The 12650-nt window shown below is 45.4% G+C and overlaps 1 protein-coding gene across 6 annotated transcripts in view; it reads left to right on the top strand.

Moving 5' to 3' along the window:
- Positions 1–12650, top strand: part of SRCIN1 (SRC kinase signaling inhibitor 1) — a 468342-nt gene that overhangs the window by 99770 nt on the left and 355922 nt on the right. The gene's annotated exons all lie outside the window — the stretch shown is intronic.

Genomic DNA, 12650 nt, shown 5'->3' with positions numbered 1-12650 from the left:
TAAAATCTGAAGACTTGTTGTTGGCTTTGTGGAATTATATTATTCTGTTTTTCATCTGGGCCTTCTTATTTAAAATATCTTTCTTATTTAAAAAAAAAAGAAAAAGGGCTTGGTGTCGAGTCACTGTAGAGGCATCGGGATGCAGCCTGCGACAGTCTCCTTATCTCTTCCACCAAATCTTTATGCTAAAAAGCTTCATCTCTGCTCAAATTACTGTGACTGTCTTGTAGAGAACGCTTTAGAGAATAACAATAAAAATATAATAATAGGAAAGCAAAATACATGGCGGCCCTTCCAGCAGTAGCCCCTGCTGGGCTTGTCACAATAATAGATTTTTATTTCTGTGGCATGCGCTGACTTTGAATGTTCTGGGGGGAGCCATGGTGTGAAGCAAGACAGCTGCCAGGAAAGAGCTTAAAACCTTTTGAATTAGGGAGGGGGGGATTAAAAGATGGCAAAAAACGCAGGGTGAACAAGTTTGTGCGCCATTTATTTATCATTTGTGTTAACTTTACAAATATGTCCACGAGGGTATTCAGTTTAAACCAAGCCTCAGATTCAGCAGGAGCTCCCAGGAGCACAGATCCTGAACCTTTCTGAGGGTTCCCCCTCCTCCTCCCCACCTACCTTGTCCATTGAATAGTAGGTGCAGCTGCATAACAATCCCTGGATTAGGAGAGCGGGCAGCCAGCCAGCCACCAAGGGCTTTGCCATGCCCCTAGGAGCCCTCATTAACCCTTGGAGAAGCCCGCACCACCCTTTCTCCACTTCTTTTGTGATTTTGGGTGGTGGGTGGCTTGCTGGCCTTTTGGTTGGGGGGGGGGCAGCCCAGGAAAGCTCCAGGTGAGCAAGGCCTGCTTGCCCAGGGCTCTCCTTTCTTGCATTGGGTTGCTTTTGGCTGGGGTGGGGGGAACAGCATATGCTAATGAGTTATGCTAATGAGCTCCGCCACCTATTTGTCTACAAAATGACCCCTAGCTTAAACATTTATACACCACTATGTAAGGTTGCCACCTTTCAGGTGCAGGGTGGAGATCTCCCAAAATTACAACTAAACTCCAGACTATATAGGAAAGGAAAGGTCCCCTGTGCAAGCACCAGTTGTTTCCGTCTCTGAGGTGATGTTGCTTTCACAATGTTTTCACGGCAGACTTTTTATGGAGTGGTTTGCCATTGCCTTCCCCAGTCTTTTACACTTTCCCTCCAGCAAGCTGGGTACTCGTTTTACTGACCTTGGAAGGATGGAAGGCTGAGTCAGCCTTGTGCCGGCTACCTGAACCAGCTTTCGCTGGGATAGAACTCAGGTCGTGAGCAGAGCGTTCAGATCACAGTACTGCAGTACTGCTGCTTTACCACTCTGCGCCACGGGGCCGCTACCTGAATATAATCCACTAATTAATTTATTTAAAACATTTATTCCACTTCTCCTGGAGAAAATGGCAACAGCTGTGGATTCGGAAGGTGGACTGAACGGCATTATACCCTGCTGAGGTCCCTCCCCTTCCTCAGCCCCACTCTTTCTAGGCTCCTCCCCCAAATATCCAGGTATTTTTGAATCTGGAGTTGGCAACCTGAGTGGTGCTTTGCTACGAGGGTTGCCAGATCTAACTAAGGAAATAACTGGGAATTTTAGGGGTGGAACCAGGAGCAAGGTTGTGACAAGCACAATTGAACTTCAAAGGGAGTTCTGGCCATCACGTTTAAAGGGACCATGTTCCTTTTAAATGCCTTCCTTCCATTGGAAATAATGGAGGACGGGGGCACCTTGTTTGGGGGCTCATAGAATTGAACTTCCTGGTCCAATATTTTTGAAACTTGGGGGTTCTTTTGAAGAGAGCCTGTGCTGAAACTTTGGTGCCTCTACCTCAAAAAAATTAGTCCCCCCCAGAACCCCAGATACTACTGATCAATTCTCTATTATACCCTATGGGGACCAGTCTCCATAGGGTATAATGGAGTGCTCAGTGGACATGTCCTCATTTCAGAGAGCTCTGAGAGAGAGCAGAGAATAAGTGATATAAGGGTGAGGTTTGGCCTTCTAAGCAGCTGGGGAAGTTGCTGAGAATTTCTGAGTTTGTGTGACTGCTGAAAATTCTGAGTTTGTGATTGCTAGGGAACTGCTGCCTGTTTGGTTTGAGTGGGCTGAAGGTGATTAAGAACATAAGAACATAAGAGAAGCCATGTTAGATCAGGCCAATGGCCCATCCAGTCCAACATTCTGTGTCACACAGCGGCCAAATATATATATATATATATATATATATATATATATATATATATATATATATATATATATATATATATATATATATATATATATACACACACACACACACACTGTGGCTAATAGCCACTGATGGACCTCTGCTCCATATTTTTATCTAACCCCTTCTTGAAGGTGGCTATGCTTGTGGATGCCACCACCTCCTGTGGCAGTGAATTCCACATGTTAATCACCCTTTGGGTGAAAAAGTACTTCCTTTTATCTGTTTTAACCTGTCTGCTCAGCAATTTCATCGAATGCCCACGAGTTCTTGTATTGTGAGAAAGGGAGAAAAGTACTTCTTTCTCTACTTTCTCCATCCCATGCATTATCTTGTAAACTTCTATCATGTCACCCCTCAGTCGACGTTTCTCCAAGCTAAAGAGCCCTAAGCGTTTCAACCTTTCTTCATAGGGAAGGTGTTCCAGCCCTTTAATCATTTTAGTTGATTGTTGCTGATGGATTAGGAGTGGCTGTGTTCCCCACCCTCTTTGTATTATTAAGTTGCGCCTTGCCAGAGAGGGGCTCTTGGCCTGTGGCTCTTATTTCCCTAATTTCCTTGTGTTCCCAATAAGGTAAGTTGACCCTCCAGAAGGGGAGTCACATAAACAAACAGGATTTAAAGGGGACTGTATATTTTTAAAAAACTATCATGAAGGTAGAATGCCAGCAAAGGGGTGGGGGCTTTCCAGAGTTTTGCACTGAGTGTCACATGTTTGACTATCTGCCCACAGGACAGAAGTCTTGGGTGTGTGCTCGATGCAAAGAGCTCCTGGTCCTCAGGGAACGAGTTTGTACCCTTGAGGCCTAGGTGACTGACCTGGAAAAGCAGAGACAGTCAGTTAGGCACTCGGAGAAGACTCTCAGGGACGTATTAGATGAGCCCCACTCTGAACGTGGCAGCCCCGTTGCTGCCAGGGAGCATGGGGTTGAGAGGGAACAGGGCACCGGGCTGAGGATAAGGGGAATGCGCCCTCAGAAGGGACCTCTTCTTCAGTTGGTGAGCAGATATCCGTTCACGCCAAGGAGCCATCCCTGGGCAGGGAGAGAGGGGGGGTCTTGGTAGTTGGTTATTCAATCCTTAGGCAAGTAGACAGCTGGGTGGCAAAACCGCGTACTGACCATATGGTGACTTGCCTGCCTGGTGCGAAGGTAGCGGACATTACGTGTGTTGTAGATAGGCTGACCTAGCCTCAGATCGCAAAGCATGGAGGCACACCATCCACCAGGCTGTCTCTTCCTTTGAGAACACACGCATAGCTGGTCTTGAAGACAAAAGGAGATTGAGGAAGAATCGCACTGCTACAGGACCAACGCTAAATCAGACTTTTCCCTGCAGCCGCTGTGGCCGGACCTGCCTGTCCCACATTGGTCTTGTCAGCCACCAGCGAGCCTGCAGCAAACGTGGACTATTGCACCCTTCTTAAATCTTCGTTCGCGAAGCCAAGCCGAGAGAGAGATAGGCTGATAGACAGTGCTGGGGAGGAGCCTGTGGTCATGGTGCATGTTGGCACCAATGATGTGGGAAAATGCAGTCATGAGGTCCTGGAGGAAAAATTTAGGCTGCTAGGCAGGAGACTTAAGGCCAGGACCTCCAAGGTAGCCTTCTCAGAAGTGCTACCTGTTCCACGTGCAGGGCTGGAGAGACAGGCACAAATTAGAAGTCTCAATGTGTGGATGAAACGATGGTGTAGGGAGGAAGGGTTTAAGTTTGTTAGGCACTGGGATGCTTCCTGGAACAAGCGGGAGCTATACAAAAGAGACGGTCTCCACTTGTCCCCAGATGGAACCAAGCTGCTGGCGCTTAAAATCAAAAAGGTGGCAGAGCAGTTTTTAAACTAAATCTTGGGGGAAAGCCGACAGGAGATGAAATGTCTCTGGTTCGGGAGGACTCATCTCAAAGAGATGAAGGGTTAGCTGTTACTTTTCTACCGGGTAATGGATCAGAGTTGTCCACTGAGATGGTGACAAATAGTATGGGCTGCCTGTCAAAGTCTCAAGGTGGCAGGAGGAAGGTTGCGGGCCTAACTTGCCCGGAAAATTATACATGTTTGTATACAAATGCTAGAACTGTTCGAAGTAAAATTGGTGAGTTAGAATGTTTAGTGTTGGGGGAAAACATAGACATTGTGGGAGTTTCAGAAACTTGGTGGAATGAGGAGAATCATTGGGACACGGTGATTCCTGGATATAAGTTATATCAGAAGGATAGGGAGGGTATACAGTCCAGTAAGACTGAGGTCAAAGAATTAGATTCCCTTCTAGAAATACTTTGGGTCGAAATAGAGGGCCCAAAAGGAAATTTAACTATGGGAGTTTGTTATTGCCCACCAAATCAAAAGATAGAGGACGATTATAATATGATGGAAGGATTAAAGATAGTGGCTAAAGGTAAAAACTGTGTTGTAATAGGTTATTTTAACTACCCGCAGATTGATTGGGTCAATATGTGTTCAGGTCAAGAGAAAGAGATTGAGTTTCTAGATGCTCTCAATGACTGTGCTATGAAGCAGATGGTCACAGAACCTACCAGGGGCGGGGCGATCCTGGATTTGGTACCTAAGTAATGCCCAAGACTTGGTGAGAAATGTAAAGGTGATTGCACCGCTTGGGAGCAGTGACCATAACGTTATTGATTTCACCATTTATATAAATAGGGAGCTGCCCCAAAAGACCAGCACAACCACGTTTAACTTTAAAAGGCGTACATTCTCTGATATGAGGAGGCATGTGAAGAGGAAACTGAAAGGAAAGGTAAATACAGTCAAAACCCTTGGGGAAGCTTGGGAGCTATTTAAAACGACAATCCTAGAAGCTCAGATAAAATATATACCACAAGTTAGTAAAGGCACAAACACGTATAAGAAAAGGCCTGCATTGTTAACAAACAAAGTAATGGAAGCTGTAAGAGGTAAGAAGGACTCCTTTAAGCGGTGGAAAGCTAGTCCAAGTGAGATTAATAAAAGGGAACACAGGCTGTGGCAAATCAAATGCAAGACTGTGATCAGGCAGGCAAAAAGGGACTATGAGGAGCATATTGCAAAAAACATAAAGACCAACAATAAAAATTTCTTCAAATATATTAGAAGCAGGAAACCAGCCAGGGAGGCAGTGGGGCCCTTGGATGACCAAGGGGTAAAAGAATTACTGAAGGAGGATAGGGAAATGGCTGAGAAGCTGAATGCATTTTTGGCCTCCGTCTTCACTGTGGAAGACGAGAAGTGTTTGCCCGCTCCAGAACCACTTATTTTGGAAGGGGTGTTGAAAGACCTGAGTCAGATTGAGGTGACAAGAGAGGAGGTCCTACAACTGATAGACGAATTAAAAACTAATAAGTCACCAGGTCCGGATGGCATAAATCCAAGCGTTCTGAAAGAACTCAAAGTTGAACTTGTGGATCTCCTGACAAAAATATGTAATCTTTCATTGAAATCTGCCTCCGTTCCTGAGGACTGGAAGGTAGCAAATGTCACCCCCATCTTTAAAAGAGGGTTCCAGGGGAGATCCGGGAAATTACAGGCCAGTCAATCTGACTTCAATACCGGGAAAGTTGGTATAAAGCATTATCAAGGACAGAATGAGTAGGCACATTGATGAACACGAGTTATTGAGGAAGACTCAGCATGGGTTCTGTAAGGGAAGATCTTGCCTCACTAACCTGTTACATTTCTTTGAGGGGGTGAACAAACATGTGGACAAAGGGGACCCAACAGATGTTGTTTACCTTGACTTCCAGAAAGCTTTTGATAAAGTTCCTCATCAAAGGCTCCTTAGTAAACTCGAGAGTCATGGATTAAAAGGACAGGTCCTCTTGTGGATCAAAAACTGGCTAATTAATAGGAAGCAGAGAGTGAGTATAAATGAGCAGTCTTCGCAATGGAGGACGGTAAGCAGTGGGGTGCTGCAGAGCTCAGTACTGGGTCCCATGCTATTTAACTTGTTCATTAATGATCTGGAGTTGGGAATAAGCAGTGAAGTGGCCAAGTTTGCAGATGACACTAAATTGTTCAGGGTGGTGAGAACCAGAGAAGATTGTGAGGCACTCCAAAGGGATCTGTTGAGGCTGGGTGAGTGGGCGTCAACGTGGCAGATGAGGTTCAATGTGGCCAAGTGCAAAGTAATGCACATTGGGGCCAAGAATCCTAGCTACAAATACAAGTTGATGGGTTGAGAACTGGCAGAGACTGACCAAGAGAGAGATCTTGGGGTCGTGGTAGATAACTCACTGAAAATTTCAAGACTGTGTGAGATTGCAATAAAAAAGGCCAAAGCCTTGCTGGGAATTATTAGGAAAGGAATTGAAAACAAATCAGCCAGTATCATAATGCCCCTGTATAAATCGATGGTGCAGTCTTATTTGGAGTACTGTGTGCAATTCTGCTCACCGCACCTCAAAAAGAATATTATAGCATTGGAAAAAGTCCAGAAAAGGGCAACTAGAATGATTAAAGATTTGAAACCCTTTCCCTATGAAGAAAGGTTAAAACGCTTAGAGCTCTTTAGCTTGGAGAAACATCGACTGTGGGGTGACATGATAGAGGTTTACATGATTATGCATGGGATGGAGAAAGTAGAGAAAGAAGCACTTTTCTCCCTTTCTCACAATACAAGAACTTGTAGGCACTCCATGAAATTGCTGATCAATTGGGTTAAAACGGATAAAAGGAAATACTTCTTCACCCAAAGGGTGATTAACATGTGGAATTCACTGCCACAGGAGGTGGTGGCGGCCACAAGCATAGACAGCTTCAAGAGGGGATTGGATAAAAATATGGAGCAGAGGTCCATCAGTGGCTATTAGCCACAGTGTGTGTGTGTGTGTGTGTGTATTTTGGCCACTGTGTGATGCAGAGTGTTGGACTGGATGGGCGATTGGCCTGATCCAACATGGCTTCTCTTATGTTCTTCTGTGACACAGGGTGTTGGACTGGATGGGCCTTTGGCCTGATCCAACATGGCTTCTCTTATGTTCTTCTGTGACATAGAGTGTTGGACTGGATGGGCCATTGGCCTGATCCAACATGGTTTCTCTTATGTTCTTCTGTGACACATAGTGTTGGACTGGATGGGCGATTGGCTTGATCCAACATGGCTTCTCTTATGTTCTTCTGTGACATAGAGTGTTGGAGTGGATGGGCCATTGGCCTGATCCAACATGGCTTCTCTTATGTTCTTCTGTGACATAGAGTGTTGGAGTGGATGGGCCATTGGCCTGATCCAACATGGCTTCTCTTATGTTCTTATGTGACACAGAGTGTTGGACTGGATGGGCCATTGGCCTGATCCAACATGGCTTCTCTTATGTTCTTCTGTGACACAGAGTATTGAACTGGATGGGCCATTGGCCTCATCCAACATGGCTTCTCTTATGTTCTTATGTGACACAGAGTGTTGGACTGGATGGGCCATTGGCCTCATCCAACATGGCTTCTCTTATGTTCTTATGTGACACAGAGTGTTGGACTGGATGGGCCACTGGCCTGATCCAACCTGGCTTCTCTTATGTTCATATGTCCTCCCCTTCCCCCGCTTTCTGATAACCCTGAAGCAGGGGGAGGGCCTCCAAACCAGGGAATCCCCTGCCTCCAACTGGGAATTGGCAACCCTGTTGCTACCCTGCAATGCAGTTCACAGCTAGAGTTGAAAACAGCCTATTATAAGAAAACCAGCTAAGAGGGGCAGTTGGGGGAGGGATTGCCCTTCTCTCTAGCTCCACATCATGTAGGGTTGCTAGACCCCTGCTAGGGGTGGGGGAGCCCTTGCTTTTGCAGGGTACTTCCCTGCCACTGGCCAGCAGGGGGAAATCCCACCTCCAACAGGCCCGAAAGGCAACATGATGATGTCATCCCGAAATGACATCATCATGTCACATGATGGCAGTTTGGTTTTTGGCAAAAACTCTATGGTGAAATCAGCTACAAACAGTAGAGTTTTTCTGCAAACCTAGAGTGTCACTCCCCTCGGTGATGTGATGACCTCACTTCTGGGTGATGTCATCACGTTGCCTTTCGGACTTGTTTGAAAGCGCGCAGGGAAGAAGATCGCAGAGAAGAGCAAAGATCCCCCTGCCTGCAGCTAGGTGAGACCTGGCAACCCTATCCACGTGTGTGGAGAAAAAGGAGTGAAAAGACCTCTCTCCACTACCATTTCTGCTGGAGAAAGTGGGATGGGAGGGAAACCAGATGCTCCTTGTTTGCAGGATTCCCTGCCACTAGGCAAACGAGGCAATTGCCTAGGGCACCGCCTTCTGGGGGGGCACCAAGTTGTGATTTTCATTTTCCCCACAATTAATCTGTTTTTGAAAGTTGGTTAACAGTGCGGGAGGGGGGGCACCAGAAGTCAGCCTTGTCTAAGGTGCCAGATAGCCTAGGGCCGGCCCACAGTATTGAGCAAATGAGTTCTTTTTTAAGGTGTGTTCCCTCACGACTTGACATGTGACAGGCACATTATGTAGCTTGGTGTACTGAGAACGTGACACTTGGCCCTAAGCTGTAAACTAGAATCTCCTGGTTCTAATCACTCCACGGCTGTGAATGCGCTGGGTGATCTTATTTAAGCAAGCTGGCCTGCTCCAGTCTCAGCCCCTCTCCTCAAGTCTCCAATACAGAGGTAATAGTATAACCTGTCCTACAGTGTTACTGTAAGGATTCTAACCAAATCATCCATGAGAAGCATTCTGAGCTCACTTCAGTGCTACGCTAAGTATAATTGCACAGGCCTGTTGCTTTTGTAATGGCAGGATTAGCAGGCCATGAGGATTAGTTTCTATAAAAGGCATAAAGGTACTAAGGAAGTCATTAAAGTCTGGCTTTTCTTTGTGCGATATATTATCATAAGGGAACCTGTGGTCTTTTGGTTTATGCACTGTTTGTTCAATGAAGGAAGGAAAAGAAAAGCGATGTCTATTGAATGACAGTCCTGGATAATGAAACTTGCTAGTTTTAAAATCTGGACGATAATTCAATAAAGTATCAATGGAAGGTGGGCCTGGATGACACACAGAACCCTTACAGTGCAATCCTTCTAAGCTCTTTGACTTCAGTGGGCTTAGAAGGGTGTGACTCTGTATGGGATGGAGCTGTTGAACTTTGAAGAGCTTTATAATATGGTGGGTTCAATGCACAGAAGAGACAAGGTTGCCGTGATCCTGGCTCACTCTATTCAGTACAGCATTGTAACGGCAGAACTATAGGCTGGGTAAACTAGTTCAACATGGCCAACTATATACAGTCCTGGGTACCTGCGCTAGGACACCATTGGATCGTTTGAACCAGCAGGGGGCTTCTGGTTGGACCAGGGCAGCAGGGATTTGGATCCTCCTGCCCATTGTTCTAGAATCCCCAGATTCAGTCCAATGAGCCAGGCAGGAACACAGTTAAAGAACATTCGTATGAGTCCACATACACAACAGAATTGAAAATGCATGGATTTCTCTTATGGAGTTTCTTTTTCTGTCATATATTTGTCAGCTATTTCGGTGCTCTTCTTTTTGCTACTGGTTTTATAGATTTTGTGTGTGATCTGTATGCAGATGGTATGGGTTTCGCACTCAGTTTTAGGTTGTAAATTATATGCATGATGTTTACCAAATATGTCTGAATTTATTCAGGTTTTATGTTGATTATGGGGGGGGGGGTTGTTTTTAAAGCGATTTTAATAGGCAATTGTTTGGTTTTTAAAATACCTCAAGCCGCTTTGATGAAGAGAGCAGCACAAAAACAATTTAAATAAAATGTATGTAATTTCCCCACATAATATACATACAATGTTAATTTATTAATGCGCAGATAACATTGCAAAAGATTCAGCGTGAGGTCCCCCTCCCCCAAGTGGCATGAAAATAAAGAATCACAGCTTTGATTCACACATGGAGAAGTGAGACTGAAACTGGGATGGCCAGGCCAAAACAGAAGGAGTAAGAAATTAAATAATTCCTGTTTAGAAACAATGACCCTGTAAGGTAGGCACGTATTATTCCCATTACGTAGAAAGGGCACTGAAGTGGGAACACTTTGCTGATGTAGCCAGTTTGTCAGACTGTGGTCAGAAAGGCCATGGCAGAAATGGGATTCGATCACAGTTCGAGATCCAAATCTGTCAGCCTAAGTTACTGCTGTTGCAAAAGACATCTGACACTAATAAAGTTAGTCTCCTTTCAGGGGTGAAAAAAGGAAGCTTAAGAAAGGCTGAAGTGGTAAGTGATTTTTAATTACGAGCAGATCTACTCAGATTTGCTCTGGAAGGAATTGGATTAAGGGCCAAAATATTAATACCCACTCTAGATTTAGTCTCCAGCGGAACAGACCTTGTGGTTCCGGTATTCCCTGAAGCTCTTCATAATGCCTCCCTTACTCTTGATATTTGTTTATTTCTCAGCGAAGGAAATTTGTGTGCCATCTCTCCAGACCTACATGCCCATATCCATTAAACAAAATGGGAAAGAGATTTTAGGGAAGGCTCCATTGCATAAATGGATGCCGGTTTGGGCCTTCTTTTCAATCGCACAGGACCTTGGACGGTGTGCATGCGGAGGGCTGGATTTCAAAACCCCAGAGAATGAAACAAACAACACCATTTCAGAAGACAGGTTCCCACGTACGTGGCCATCACTCCGTGAAAGTTCACAAGAGGTCCCAAAGCGCTCTACTGAAAAAATCTCATTGCTGTGATGGCAGATGCAAGCCACTTACGTTGAGCAGCAAATCCGCATATACAGAAAGACTTCTGAAATGGTGAATAGAGAGAAATTTCTTACTGTCCAAAATACTGTTGTTCTGTCTTGATTATCACTTCCTGTTTCCATGGGCTTCGCTGCATTCTGATGCTCCTGGCTTGTGCATTCCTGTTGCTTTGGGGAGGGGCAGGGTGTCTGTTTCACATGTGTATTGCTCCCTCTAGCGGTTGATTCAATATTACATCATTTTATGACCAGTATATCTCCCTGCCAATTTAAACCGCAGCTTTTAATGCCGGACATACAGCTGTGTAATATAGAATCAACCACTAGAGGGAGCAAAACACAAGACTGAACAGAACACCCCCTCCAAGCAACAGGAACATACAAGTGCAGAAAATGAGTATTCAGAAAAGCCACATATGCTGATTTTACCTGTGTTTGGCGGGGCGAGGGGGAAGGATGCACATGATTTTGTGCTCATTCTGAGCATAACATGTGGGGCTCCTGGGGTTTTCCCCTTTATGCCAGAGCATATGACATAAAAGGGAAATGATGGAGAGGCTGCATGTGAAAGCTGCTGCTGCTGATATTGGATTTATATCCCTCCCTCCACTTCGAATTCCAGAGTCTCAGAGTGGCTCACAATCTCCTTTATCTTCCTCCCCCACAACAGACACCCTGTGAGGTGGGTAGGGCTGAGAGAGCTCTCACAGAAAACTGCCCTTTCAAGGACAACTCCTACAAGAGGTATGGCTGACCTATTCCAGCAGGTGCAAGTGGAGGAGTGGGGAATCAAACCCAGTTCTCCCAGATAAGAGCCCACACACTTAACCACTACACCGTACTGGCTCTCTTTACAGCCAGTCATTGGAGTAGGGCAGGACTCAGTGCAGCTTTCAGAATGGCGGTGTCACATCTGCCTTGACGTGACAAGAAGTGAGTAGTCCCAGAACAGGGCATGTGGGTGTCATCCTCATGTGATTCTGTCCAGCTTCTTGTTGTTTCCATGGTGGAGGTAGCTTTTTTTGCACCTGTGTGGAACCAGCCAGAGTATATTGCAACAGGTGTGCTTCCATTGCAATGGCCATTTCACAGAAGCAAACCCAAATCTGCCCCCAAGCAAACAGCTCCTCTCCTAGTTCACCCTTTCCCTCATATTCATGACCTCACAACAGGTTCACAGCCCACTTTGGGGTCTCGGACCCAGACTTGAAGAGTCACTGCTTTAGACTGATCATCAGACTCGTTCCTAACCATTTCGGGGCTCTATGGTAAATTAATGGCAGATGAAAGGTAGCATTCCTTCAAGCTGCACATAATTAATGCCCGAAATTAATTGCTGCAAGACGTAATGATTGTCCTGGGCTTTGACAGCCCCGAATCTCCCCCTCTATCGCTGTGTGGGAAAAACTCTACATTTCTTGCCATTAAAAAACATTGCTTGCATTTTGCTCAATGGACCTCTTTTGGCTAGGTTGGGTAATTGGCTGGAAATGAATGAAAACCGCCAACAGCTGATTGCCCCTTATTAAGAATGCTGCTGAATTCTAAGCAGGGAGGCTTCACTGGCAGAAACCAAAGGCTGGCAGAGACAGACCCCTGTGCAAACTTACTACAGCTGCTGCTTCCTTTCTTTTATGTGCTTTTGTGTTAAGGGTTCAATTCACCAGATTTTTTTTTTAAGAGGAGTCGTGGGGCATAAGACACTTT

This window comes from Heteronotia binoei, chromosome 15 (genome assembly GCF_032191835.1).
Source record: "Heteronotia binoei isolate CCM8104 ecotype False Entrance Well chromosome 15, APGP_CSIRO_Hbin_v1, whole genome shotgun sequence".
Lineage (NCBI taxonomy): Eukaryota > Metazoa > Chordata > Lepidosauria > Squamata > Gekkonidae > Heteronotia > Heteronotia binoei.
This window is presented reverse-complemented; position numbering and strand designations above follow the sequence as displayed.